This window comes from Gopherus flavomarginatus, chromosome 1 (genome assembly GCF_025201925.1).
Source record: "Gopherus flavomarginatus isolate rGopFla2 chromosome 1, rGopFla2.mat.asm, whole genome shotgun sequence".
NCBI classification, from domain to species: domain Eukaryota; kingdom Metazoa; phylum Chordata; order Testudines; family Testudinidae; genus Gopherus; species Gopherus flavomarginatus.
This window is the reverse complement of record NC_066617.1, coordinates 91,917,176-91,931,085: the sequence shown is the minus strand read 5'-3', so window position 1 is coordinate 91,931,085 and position 13,910 is coordinate 91,917,176. Positions and strand designations below refer to the sequence as shown.

Sequence of the window (13,910 nt, the reverse complement as noted above, 5' to 3'; positions counted from 1 at the left end):
ATCAGGAGAGCGATTTAGAGGATGATGATTCTGTTTTGTGGCAACTTTTGACATTTGTTTTAGCTCGGCACTGGAACCAAAACAAGCCCTTAGAACATTTTAATGAAAACAAAACTGAGTCAGAGTCTCAGCTTTCTAATCAAAATTTGAGCTTTTTGAGTGTGAGATTCATCCTCTACAGCCTGGTAGTTAGGGCACTGGGATATATGAGAACCAGGTTCAAGCCTCTGCTCTGCCTGATTCAGAGTAAAAATTTCCAATGCAGGTCACTCTGAATTGAGCAGAAACTTGAACCTTGGACTCACACTCCAACCACCAGGTTATAGAGGGTGTATGTAGCACATGTGCTGTCTGCTGACCAGTGTGCTCAAGAACCAAAAAAACCTTCCCAATGAAAACTTTGTCAGAACATTTTGGCTTCAATGCAATTCAACCAGATCTATGAGGCTGCTACTCCTGTTCACCTGCAGGTTCCGAAATATTGTAAGAAAAGATGCCATTTTTCAGGGTGACTCAGTGTTAAAGCCTAGAGAATTCAATGGGACACTACTACATTTGGCTGTCATTTCCAGAGAGGCCTGCTTCTCCTCTAACTCGGGGCAGTTTTAGAGCTCTGACCACCAAATCAGCACAACTGTATTGTAAGGGCCCAGTCTTGCAATCCTTAAGCATCTAAAGCTCTCACTGTGCTCTAAGTAGCTACAGACTATTGGATCTAACAGGTTCTCCTAGAGTCTACAGTGGACAAATACTCTGCTATGAAATCAATGCAGCTACAAAAAATATATCTTATAGAATAATTACAATTTAATCCAGGAAGGACCAGAATATCATACAAGAAGATCTGGATAACCTTGAAAATGGGAGTAATAGAAACAGGATGAAATTTAATAGTGCAAAGTTATGCATTTAAGACAACAAGAATTTTTGCTATAATCTGGGGACATATCAGTTGGAAACGATAGAGGAAGAGAAAGACCTGGGTTTATTGGTTGATCACAGAATGACTATGAGCTTCCAATGTGATGTAGCCATGAAAAAGTTTAATGCAGTCCTAGGATGCATCAGATGACGTTGTTCCAGAACAGATAGGGAAGTACTATTACCACTGTACAAATCAGTGGTGAGTCCTCATCTGGAATACAGTATGCAATTTTGGTCTCCCATGTTTAAGAAAGATGAATTCAAACTGGAACAGATACAGAGAAGGGCTACTAGGATGATCAGAGGAATAGAGAACCTATCTTGCAAGAGGAGACTTAAGGAGCTTGGCTTGTTTAGCTTAACAAAATGAAGGCTGAGGGGAGATACAATTGCTGTATATAAATACATCAGAGGGATAAACTTCAGGGATGGAGAGGAATTATTTGGCACAAGAACAAATGGCTATAAACTGTCCATCAACAAGTTTAGGCTTGAAATTAGACTAAGGCTTCTAACCATCAGAGGAGTGAAGTTCTGGAACAGCCTTCCAAGAGGAGCAGTGGGGGCAAAAAACCTAACTGGTTTCAAGACTGAGCTTGATAACTTTACGGAGGGGATGGTATGATAAGATTGCCTACAATGGCATGTGGTCCATCTGCGACTGCCAGTCGCAAAAATCCTCAACTACCGAAGACGGGACACTAGATGGGGAGGGCTCTGAGTTATTAGAGACAATTCTTTCCCAGATGTCTGGCTGGTGGGTCTTGCTGACATGCTCATGGTCTTACTGATCACTATGTTAGGGGTCAGGAAGGAATTTTCCACCAGGTCAGATTGGCAGAGACCCTGGGGCAGGGGTTCACCTTCCTCTGCATCATGGGTCACTTGTTGGTTTAAACTAGAGTAAATGGTGGATTCTCTTTAACTTGAAGACTTTAAATCATGATTTGAGGACTTCCGTAACACGGACAGAGGTGAAAAGCCTATTACAGGAGAAAGAGAGTGAGGTTCTGTGGCCTGCAACTTGCAGGAGGTCAGACTAGATGATCATGATGGTCCCTTCTGGCCTTAAAGTCTGAGTCTAAGAGAACATATTAATGTAAGAAGAAAAAATATCTCCTCTTCAGATGGAGTGCTCCACATATAATCCTTTGTAGGCCAGATGTTTCTGAACACAGTGTCATCCAAAGGTTTTAAACCTGATTTACAAAGAGTGGACACAGAAAACTATGTCAAGAGAAAAATGCTGAACTTCTCTGCAGAAAAAAATGGACTATTTGTGGAAATCTTTTCAATCCATTGGTATTAAACCATTATTCCAGTTTCTTAATATTATCTAGCTCAGGGGTGGCCACCCTGTGGCTCCAGAGCCACATGTGGCTCTTCAGAAGTTAATATATGCCTCCATGTATAGGCACCGACTCTGGGGCTAGAGCTATAGGCGCCAACTTTCCAGTGTGCCGGGGGGTGCTCTCTGCTCAACCCCTGGCTCTGCCAGAAGCCCTGCCCCCACTCCATCCCTTACCACCCCCTCCCCTGAGCTTGCCGTGCCCTCGCTCCTCCCACTCCCCCTCCGAGTCTCCCGCATGCCATGAAACAGCTGATCGGGAGGTGCGGGGAGGGAGGCGGAGGCACTGATTGGTGGGGCTGCCGGTGGGGGGGAAATGCTGAGGTATTACTGTGACTCTTTAGCAATGTACATTGCAAAATTCTAGCTCCTTCTCAGGCTCAGGTTGGCCACCTCTGATCTAGCTATTCTATTCTCTTCAAATGCAAATCAATAATTTCAATGAAACATTTCCTACTACATTCACACCAGACTTCTTTGCCTGCCACTTTTACAGTCTATGTGTAAAAGACTGTAATTTGTGAACTACACAGAGCATTTACTTTATAAAGAACTCTAGACACATCCCAGGGAAATGGGTCAAAAGTCTACTTTTTAAACTGCATTGTGAAACTTGAGTTCAAACTCCATCCATATAGAATTCCAAGTACCTCTTCAGTGCTCATAATCTAAATCTTCATTGAGCATCATGATAAAAAAAAACACAAACAAACACCCCCACAATTATTGTTTCTCTTGCTTGGCTACTAAATCGTTTTTTCTCATATTGCCCAGTTAACTGAAGATGCCTCTACAGTATAATGACAAAGCCTTTTTGGAGCAGTGCAATCTATGAAAAGGAAACCTGGCACTGTGTGCCATTCTTTTGGATACCTATTCACTTATCTATGGATTATCTTTGAAACACGGATTTTATTAAGTCTCCTGAGAGAGCTTTTTGCATTACAGAATTAACTGATTTACTGTTCAGTGTAGAATGAAACTTTGTATGGGCAATTGATCTGTGTATGGCTTGCACATGCTGAGCCACATGGATTACCTGCCACTTGTCAAAAGAAAACAACAAAGAGAGCGTGCAGCTGAACATGTTAAAGTAAATAACTAGGCTTTCACTTTCACAGCTAATGCATATGTTGGCTTTGATTTTCAGCTTGGCCTTACCGAGGATTCTTTTGTTGCACGTGCAATTTTCAAGGCACAGTTTGTGTGTCTGAAAAATATTTGGGGGTTGTGGTGGATAATCAGCTGAACATGAGCTCCCAGTGTGATGCTGTGACCAAAAGAGCTAATGCAATCCCAGAATGCATAAAGAGGAGAATCTCAAGTAAGAGAAGAGAGGTTGTTTTACCTCTTTATTTGGTACCAGTGCAACCTCTTCTGAAATATTGCGTGCAGTTCTGATCCCCACAGTTCAAGAAGGATTTTGATAAATTGGAGAGGGTTCAGAGAAGAACCACAAGAATAATTAAAGGATTAGAAACCCAGCCTTGTAGTGATAGACACAAGGAGCTCAATCCATTTAGCTTAAGAAATGTAAAGTTAAGGGATGAATGATTACAGTCTGTAAGCACTTACATGGACAACAAATATTTAATAATGGGCTCTTCAGCATAGCAGAGAAAGGTGTAACACAATCCAATGGTTGGAAGTTGAAGCTAGACAAATTCAGGCTGGAAATAAGGCATTAATTTTTAACAAAAAGACTAATTAACCATTGAAACAATTTACTAAGGATTGTGGTGGATTCTCCATTTTAAAAATCAAGCTAGAATGTTTTTTCTAAAAGATCTGCTCTAGGAATTATTATGGGAAGTTCTGTGGCCTGTGTTATACAGGAGGTCAGAGTAGATGATCACGGTGCTCCCTTCAAGGCTTGGAATCCATGGCTGACATTTAAATGCCTAAGTGCTTGATTTGTGATTGCAGTCAGGTATGGTGCTTAGAAATCTAAATAATAAACTGTGCCTGCTAATAATGTGGTATTTATGCTGATCATGAAACTGCAGCTACCACATATGGTATAACTTCCTCTGTAAATTCATTAGCTCCTACTATTTACATACTGGATAATAGGATTAGAAAAGTAAGCAACTGAAATGGCCTATTATAGAGAGTCAAATCTATCCAAATGCTTAACATAGTCTATAACAGAAGACATGTCAGATAGTAAATTGACACTGCAGTTGATCTTATTCAAAAGGAAAGATCAGAGAAGATTTAGCTTTTCCCAAATGTCTGCCCAACTGGGAGAGAAAATTTGCAATTCTTGATCAGATTTCTTGGTATTTGGCTTAATGCAGGTGTAGAGTGAAATCCAAGCTCTAAAAAAAGCAGTAGGAGTTTTGAAATAAATGTTGGTTACAGTTTCTCTGTGTGTGCATGTATGTGCATGTGCATGTACATGAACATGGGCAAGTGCGTGCATGTGGCAGGAGGGATGATGCTGAGATAAGTTAGAGGACAGGGAATTAAAAAGGAAAGGACAGGAAGGAATTGGATTTTACTCATCTTGCAACTTTCCCGAAGTATATTTTAAAACGAAGTTTAAGACAGCAAAAGAGACAATATATAAATAGTAATACGAACAAAACAATATAACATAGCCGATTCAGAATGCATCAGCACTTAAAAGGCAGATCCTCAGCAATAGGTCAAAAGACACTATTGAATTTTGAGTGTGTGGCAGCAGGTCGACACAGCTAGCTGGCTATACAGCGCCGTAGATTCACAACCCAACTTGCCGCACACTAAGGCTCTGTGTGGACAAGATCTTAGTGTGACTAAAATTACTGCCTCTCAATGACCTACATGCTGAGTTTACATAGGGTGACCAGCTAGCAAGTATGAAAAATCGGGAGGGGGAGGTATAGCTGAGTATATAAGAAGAGCATCTAATATCAAGATGGTCCTGATAATTTCAGGACATCTGGTCACCCTAAGCTTACACAATATCTTTTCTAACTGCCAGCTCTGCAAACACAACTTGGGTTCTGCAAGTTAAGCTATTCTTTCCAACTCATGCATCACAACCAATAATAAAGGGTGTACAACTGGAACTTCATTAGTAACACTGTCAATGATGCATGAGCGGGGACAGAACATAGCTCATTCCAACATAACTGTGTTGGCTCATAAGTACTAACAAGAGAACAAAGTAGGAGAAATTATTTTTTGTCAGAAAAGAGCACTGCTATAACTGTATATATATTGGAGGAAGAGCTGTTGATTAAAAATGTGGCATTTTCACATAATCACTTTTCTGAATATAACTGTATTTTAAGTTTCCGCTTGTAAAGTTTTCTCTCTATTCAGCCTATATTTCAATCCTTTTACTTCACTTTGACATGGTCTTAAGCTAATTTTGGTTTTACATTCCGGGATCAGTCGAGATTTACTATATTATACTATACTGTGTATTCTTGTCATTTGTGATTTCTCATTACATTCATTACTTTCAACAAGACTTGAGCCAAGTCACTGCTGAATACATGCAACTTTCTCAATACACAGTACTAAGCCTCTAAAGCCTTGTCCTCATTAGCACAATATTATAGCCATATTAAAGGAAACTACTTTAGAGAGTACTTACTATCCCTCCACAAACACATTCAGAACCCATAAAGTCAAAAGATAATAATATACTTATATAGTATCTTTGATTCAGAATGCTCCCCAAATTATACCTACTGGTAGCTATCAGTTCACACACATTAGTGAAGATAAGAATGAGCTGTCTTGCAATGAGTACCTATTTTATATTCTGCTTCATATCAATGGCCAGATGTTGCCCCACAAATATCAGTTGCTGCTTAAGGTAGATAATCAAGCACAATTAGGGGATGACCTGGTGATCTTGTGACACTGATGGTCACAATGTTGAGGTTTTTAATCTGGCATATAGCACTAAAGCACATAACATGAATGGTTAACAAAAAACTGAGAAATAGTGGTACACAAAACCAACCCTTTCTTTAACTGAAAGGGAACATCAAAAAACAGACTGAAACCCAAATATGTTGACTGATTTTTTAAAAATATCAGAAATTAGCTTATGGACGATGGTCTAGCTCCCGGGGCTGTGGCTCCCGGGGTGGAAGGACCCCCCCCGCCGCAGTGCTGAGTCTTCGGCGGCAATTCAGTGGCAGAGAGTCCTTCCACTCTGGGACCCGCCGTCGAAGTGCCCCAAAGACCCGCAACGGGGGGGGGGGTCCTTCCACCCCGGGACCCGCTGCCGAAGACTCCAGGCCCCCTGAATCCTCTGGGCGGCCCTGCAGAAAACAGCCTAAAGGCTTCCATCTGAATTTCCCCTTGCAAGTACTGGTGTAGGGCAGTGCTTCCCAAACTGCAAGTCACTGTTGCCTTGGGGAGCCACAAAGGATTCATGGTGAACTCGTGAGTATTTTGGAATTTTTTAAAATCCATATGCTTGTTTTCATTTTTTCTTAATTAAGAGACTGTTAAACTAGGCTTAAAAATCACCTGCATCTTACCTATGCATCTTACACTGCTGTTGCTATGGGGGTGGGAGGAGGTGGGAAGGGAGGACCTCTCTGTGCCCTTCACCTTGCAGAGGGCCTTCTCCAGAGAGGCTGCTGCTGGGGGCAGGATTCAGCAGGAAGTATCTTGGAGGAAACCTCCCTGCTGGAGTGGAGGACAAAGAGAGGCTTTCAGTGCTGGTGGAACTAGCAGATAAGGGATGGGGACTGAGGGGGGAGACTGGTGCATCTAATTTTTATAATGGAACCTTTTTTACCAAATGCTAAGCCTTCATGTAGCAAAGGTTTGGCTGAAGAAGATGATATTAATAAAGTTAAACAAAAAAGGAAGAAAAGTAGATAATGCGATGACAGTTACATTATGCTGGATTTTCATGTCTCAATATTACTGCACAAAGTCCACAGCCACAATGTGCCATTTATTTTCAGGTGTTAGTAAATGAAAGTTTGAGGTCAGGGAAACTACAGAGGCATTTAGAAACCAAACACCAAGAATCTGTAAATAAGAGCTGTGATTTTTTTCCATCAAATGAGAAGCATTAGCAAAAAAAAAAAAAAAAAAAAAGTCATGTCTAAACCAGCAACTGTTCCCCAAAAAGTCTTAGAGGCATCTTATGTTGTGGCCATGCAAGTTAAAAATGCAAACAAGCACACACCATTGGCAAAACCCTTCTATTTCCACCAGCAATAGACATGTATAGAATTAAGATTGGAGAACAAGCAGCCAGGGCACTGAAAACCATTACTATGTCAAAAAACAGAATCTGTCAGTGCACTGATAACCTTGCAGAAAATGTCCAGGATCTCTTGATAGAACAAGTTATGAAGAATCAATATTGTGCATCTCAGCTTGATGAATCCACAGACATAGCCAACAGGCTCAGCTTCTGTGTTATGTGACATTTGTCAAAGCAAGTACAACAGCTGAAGACCTACTATGTTACAAAGAAAGCCCAACCCAAACCACCAGGAAGGAAATACTTAAGATCCTTGATAAATTAATAGTGGATGAATGTTTTAACCAGGCTACTTGTATGGGGCTATGCACTGAGGGGGCAGAAGCCATGACTGGAAAAAAACAGTGAGGTTGCAGCAGAAGTAACAAAAGTGGCGCCAGCAGCAACTGGGACACTATGTATGATTCACTGCCAAACTTTGGCATCAAAGAAGCGGCAACCTGAAGGACATTAGGCCCTTGACATTGTATTAAAACTGATTATTTTATACAATCCCAAGCAGTGAACACAAATGGCTTTAGGGTGCAGTGCAAAGAAATTACTTCTTGCCACATTCAACTTCTGTTTCACAATGAAGTCAGGTAGTTTTCACGTGGGAGAGTGTTATAATGCACCTTCGAACTGTGTGATGAAATCAGAATTTCCTCCGTGGGAAAACAGACCTTGCGGACTATGTGTGTAATGTGAACTTCTTGACTGTGTTCGTTTACCTGGTGGAGATATTTGACAAATTGAAAGCTCTGAACCACACTTCGTGATAGGGATACAAATATACTTGATATGAAAGAGAAAAATCAAAGGATTCATGCAGAAGCTTTGTCTTTGGAAATGCCACATTGAAAAGGGTGTTACTAAGATGTTTCCAGTGTTAGACTTTTAAAAAGAAAAAATGAAAGTGGTCAAAACACTATTAAAGACCATATATTAACACATTTGCCCAGACAGTTGTCATAAACAGATGGTTAAGGGTTAATGTCTCTTTTACCTGTAAAGGGTTAAGAAGCTCAGTGAACCTGGCTGACACCTGACCAGAGGACCAATAGGGGGACAAGATACTTTCAAATCTTGGTGGAGGGAAGTCTTTGTTTGTGCTTTTTGTTTGGTTCGTTGTTCTCTCTCGCGACTGAGAGGAACAGGACATCATTCCAGGTTCTCCAATCTTTCTGAATCAGTCTCTCATGTTTCCAAATAGTAAGTAATAGCAGGCAAGGTGGATTAGTCTTATGTTTGTTTTCTCAACTGGTATATGTGTCTTTTGGCTGGAAGGATTTTTACCTCTGTTTGCTGTAACTTTCAGTCTCAGGCTAAGGCAGGGGGGAGTCCCTCTAGTCTATATGAATCTGAGTACCCTGTAAAGCATTTTCCATCCTGATTTTACAGAGATAATTTTTACCTTTTCTTTCTTTAATTAAAAGCTTTATTTTTAAGAACCTGATTAATTTTTCCTTGTTTTAGAATCCAAGGGATTGAGTCTAAACTCACCAGGGATTGGTGGGGGGAAAAGGAAAGGGGGATGGTTAATTTCTCCTTGTTTTAAGACCCAAGAGGTTTGGGTCTTGGGTTCCCCAGGGAAGGTTTTGGGGGAACAGAAGTGTGCCAGACACAGACTTCTGGCTGGTGGCAGCGTACCAAATTTAAGCTAGTAATTAAACTTAAAAGTGATCAGGCAGGTCCCCACTTCTTGAACCCTAAAGTTCAAAGTGGGGAAAAAACCTTGACAACAGTATTCATATTTTGACAAATATTTTCCTGGAGTTGAACATGATCTCCAGACACTGATTGGCTTTGAAATCCATTCTCGATAAGAGTTGACTCCATTCTAACATTAAGTATCTCAGATCAAGAAAATCTCTTAGGATTGTCACACTGAAGACCAACTTTCAGATCTAACAAACCAGGAATTCTGGATTTAAAGGAAAGTATGAAGAACTCAGTAATTAAGCTATGAAAGTGCTGCTTCCATTTGCTTCCTCTTATCTGTTAACACCATGATTTCTGTGAAAACTAAACACAGAAATTGTTTAAACTTCAAAAACAACTTATATCTAGTGCTATCAGAGATTCATCCAAACATTGCGCAACTATGCAATTTGAAAAGGCCTATTTCTCTCATAAAATCTTAGGCTGTGCGCAAACTCACCAAAAAATTCATATTTTCAAGTTATAGTTTAAAAACCTGGATTAGATTGGTGTGATGGGGTTTAACCCTCATCACATGCAAGATAAGGGACAAAAACTCCAGTTAGTCATGCTTTGCATCTGTAGGGTGATTGATTAATTAACTGCCTCCTGGCCAGAAGAGGCAGAGCAAGGCCTAATAAGTTAACTGAGGGAGCTCGGTTGTGGAGGGAAGACCCATGAGAGAGGAGGTAAGGAGTTCCCTCCCTGGGAAAGGCCTGGGGTAGGCCGACTAAGGAAGGTACCCATAGTGGGCCCTGGAAAAAATGGGGGCAAGATCTAGGGAGAGACTGTGGGGAAGGCAGGACTTTTCTACAGAGGGAAACTCACAGTGGGAGTAAAGTAGGCTCCTGTGGGAGGGAGCCCCGAGATAGGATTTTTAAGTAGAGAAGAGAACGGTAGCCCAAGAGGGCAGAAGAATTATTCATTTGGACTTTTGCTTGGACTTGTTTCTGCTACCCTGGAATGGGTCTGGATGTAGGTGACTTGGGTGGAGCCACAGAAAACCTGGGACCAGTGGCAGGCAGATTTCAGGAGATGCTGGAACTGAATATAGTGGCAACATCCCACACCGACATAAGAGGGCACGCCAAAGGTGAGTGAGCACTGCCACGATTGGATTATAGAATTAAACAAACTGTGTGATGGACAAGTTGCAAAACTGTCCACATTTTAGGGTCCCTCTTGAATCTAGTGTCCTGTGTTGGTAAAAAACAAACAAACCAAAACCAGTATTTGGTTGTAGGGCAACACCACATTTTAAAATATCTACAAGGGAGCTGCAGTACTAAAATGTTTGGGACTCACAAGAGTAGGAGACATACTGGAGATGTGGCTGAGGATGAAAGGGATGCATTGGGAATGGATACAATGCTTCAGAGATTCTGGGAAGCACTGTGGCAGCGAGGGACAGGTTGTCCTAACTTAGACTGATCCTAGGGCTGTCTAATGGGTACTGCAGAGCAGCACAGAATTAGGAAGGCGCAAACATAGCTTTGAGATACCTTAGTTGTCCTCACCATGGACTGAGTTCAGCACAGACTCTCACCCCAAAAAATTAACCAAATTCAATTTACACATTTATCATTGTGCAAATGTTTCTGAAGCTATATTTTATTATTCATTTTATGAATGGCATACTCAAAAATTTGGATAAAAGAATGTTAGTAAGCAAAAAATATATATGCAATAACTCAGTATAGCTATAAGAACTATAATAAAAGAAAAAGTAAACTGAGTTGAAATCAAATAGAATCTATTCTGAGAGTCTAGGTATCATAAGCATCTTTTCATGCATCAGATATGCATTGAAATAGAAGTACCTTCAATAAATGAACACAAGCATCTTAATTACTATCTTCCCATTAATATTTTTCCAATTAGAATCCTCTGATAGGCCACACAAGATTCCCATACAGTCGTTATAGAAACCACTGAAACTGTATCGACAGACAAACAGTATTCTCATCTTTGAGCAGCCCATTAAACACAGGAACTTGAATTTTAGTTTTGCATCCAATAGTATAAACTGAACAACAATAGGGGGTGATAAGAATCCTGAGGCCCAGAAATCACAGCTATTCACATCATTTGAGAGACCATGTAAGATAAAATAGAAATCAATATGGGAAAGTTTGGTATCTGACTGCAAAAAAGATATAGTCTGTCCTGTGGTTCTTCTTAAAAACATATGTTAGGCCCATATTTTGCATTAAATACCTAGAACTTCTTTATCTCCCAGTCACAGATGTATTGGATATGACCCAGGTCAAACTGAGACAAGACAGCAATACTATCTCCAATTCCTATACACTGAAAAAAAATTATTTTAACATTACATAAAAATCAGCACCAGTGCTGCTTAGTGTGTAAGTTTAGCCAATTGTGAACTTGTGACCACTCAGATTAATTACTGCTATCACGGCTCTGCCCTCTATATCCTGAATCACTTTAGTATTTAAGGATTTCTTTTTCATGCTAGCACCTCCTCACTGTTTATTGCTGAAGATAAGAAGATTATGGTGGAATTTCCAAACAAGAGCCATGTACCGTAGCCCAGGAACCTGTCTGTGAATTCTGAGGGGATGGTACACGTGGACAAAATATTAATGACCTTCATCATTCAGGAACTGTCCAGATTTTGTCAGCTTCATGTTTCTGATATCCTGCCTCCTCTTCTCATTTAACTTTTAGATTTCATGCTATTTGTCTTACTGGTTCAAAAACTGCCTCCACAGGCTCTTGCATCATTTGTATTTGTCAGAGTAGCCAGTATCATATGCCATCCTTTCATTGCAGTGTTTCTGGTGAATTTGGTTTCAAAGTTGTAATGTGAATAGCCCTTTAAGTTTCTATTTCAACACTTCATCTCAAATTAAACAGGCTAAAGCAGACAGGACTAATGTCAAAATTCTAAAGCAACATCACAAACAGTCAAGCAGCCAGATGAGAAACAATCAAGAGCCAAACAGAAAATTATTGAATAACCCATGTTCACCTTACTCCAAGATTCACAACTGATACCGGCTGACGTTCAGCAGCCAGAACTGGAGAAAGCTGTCTCTCACACCTTCTCCAGTTATAAACTTAGCTCTCTTCCCATGGAAGCAGGTTCATTATGCAACAGTAACAAGCACCAGCCAAAGCTGCTACTTATACATTCCAGCACTGAAACCCAGACTGATTTGGAACTCTCATCAAAGGACAGACCCATGCAATTGAAATGAGACACAAACCATCATTCCATCGAGTTCAAACCTGGAGGTTGCTAATGTACAGAGAAAGCTACTGGTACTGTAATTCTAGGTATTTCCTCTGATTAGAATTCAATTAAAGGACAAAATGATTATAAAATATGTATCTTAGGGTTTAATTTAAAGTCAAAGTCATATTTTCTAAAAGACTACACATTTAGATGTTAAAAGTATTTACTAGAGCTATGTGACAACCTCATTTTGATCAGTCTGAGAGAAACAAAATTTAGAGATGTCCAATTACTAATTCGAGCAAGAAGTCACATTTGGTCAAACAGTATTAATGAGAAATATAGCTGCATGTCAATGGCATAATAGAGAAATTGAAATGAATAGTGAGATGGCAGAACGTTCAGAGAACTTGTATGCTAGGCAGTAAAACAGCAAACACCATTGACTTGAAAGAAGACAACTGTATAGCCACCAAAGAGAGAACCTCAAAAGTCGATACCAAGTACCTTAAAGACAAATACTTTAAAAGTTTCCCATGCAAAATGCTGCATTTAACATCCACAATACATAAAAGACAATGCCTTTGTAGCTTTTACTGTTGGTCTTGGTGCCATAATAAATCCAAAAGCCTGTTTCAAATTTCTCAGAATAAAATAGTTCTTCAAAATAGAACTATTTGACAGACAGCTCAATAGGCAGGATTAATTTCATGTTCATCTTCTGTTTTGATAAAACTTAAGCTACAAAAAATATTTCCTCATGTTTGTTCTTGACTTTATGTTATGAAAGAAGATCAGATTTTGTGATCTGGGCTTGAACGGCCACATACTCCTGTATTAGCTAGTAACTAGTCAACATGATGTTGAATTTTCTCTGTGAAACAGGTCATTGTGAGTACAAGCAAGAAACCTATGTAATAAATACACTGTCATTAAACTACCGTTGTGACATGAAGGTTATTTCCAAGATACCTTGAGGTAGTAGCTACTGGTAAATGTTGATGTTCTAATGGTAACCACTACACAATATCTATCAGAAAAAAATGTTAAAAGGAAGGCAGATATGTATCAAATTTTCATTCCTTTCAAAGAGAAAGGCCTGCCATTTTTTTCCCAGTTAGCATTCTGATAGGAAGCGTGCTGTTCAGGGGCATGTGCAGAAGAACTACAGGCATATGGCTGATAAAATGCATTTTAAAAATCAGTGGGACAGTGTATAAAGACAGGTAGATAAACAGACACATGGTAGGTAGTTCAGGAAGGCCTTGAATCTACAAATCCTTATATGGTATGATCCAGCAAGCATTACACTTCAGTACAAGCGAGAGTACATGAGGCACAAGTAAGGTGAAGTACTAGTCGTCCTCCATACTGACTGGCACTGAGTCTCTAGCCCCCTCCATGCACACTAACTTATTCATAAATGTAAAAAGAAATGGGGGATGGGCAGAAAATGTGCACATCTGAAGAGATGTTTAAGCATGTTCCTCACGTTACTAAGCCACTTACCCATGTATGACTTT

General features: G+C 40.0%; 1 protein-coding gene and 1 long non-coding RNA gene across 4 annotated transcripts in view; one reads left to right on the top strand and one right to left on the bottom strand.

Annotated features, from left to right (window-relative positions):
- Positions 1 to 13,910, bottom strand: part of ANO4 (anoctamin 4) — a 322,929-nt gene that overhangs the window by 158,027 nt on the left and 150,992 nt on the right. The window lies entirely within an intron of this gene.
- The window catches only part of LOC127042744 (uncharacterized), a 439,524-nt gene that overhangs the window by 313,937 nt on the left and 111,677 nt on the right, over positions 1 to 13,910 (top strand). The window lies entirely within an intron of this gene.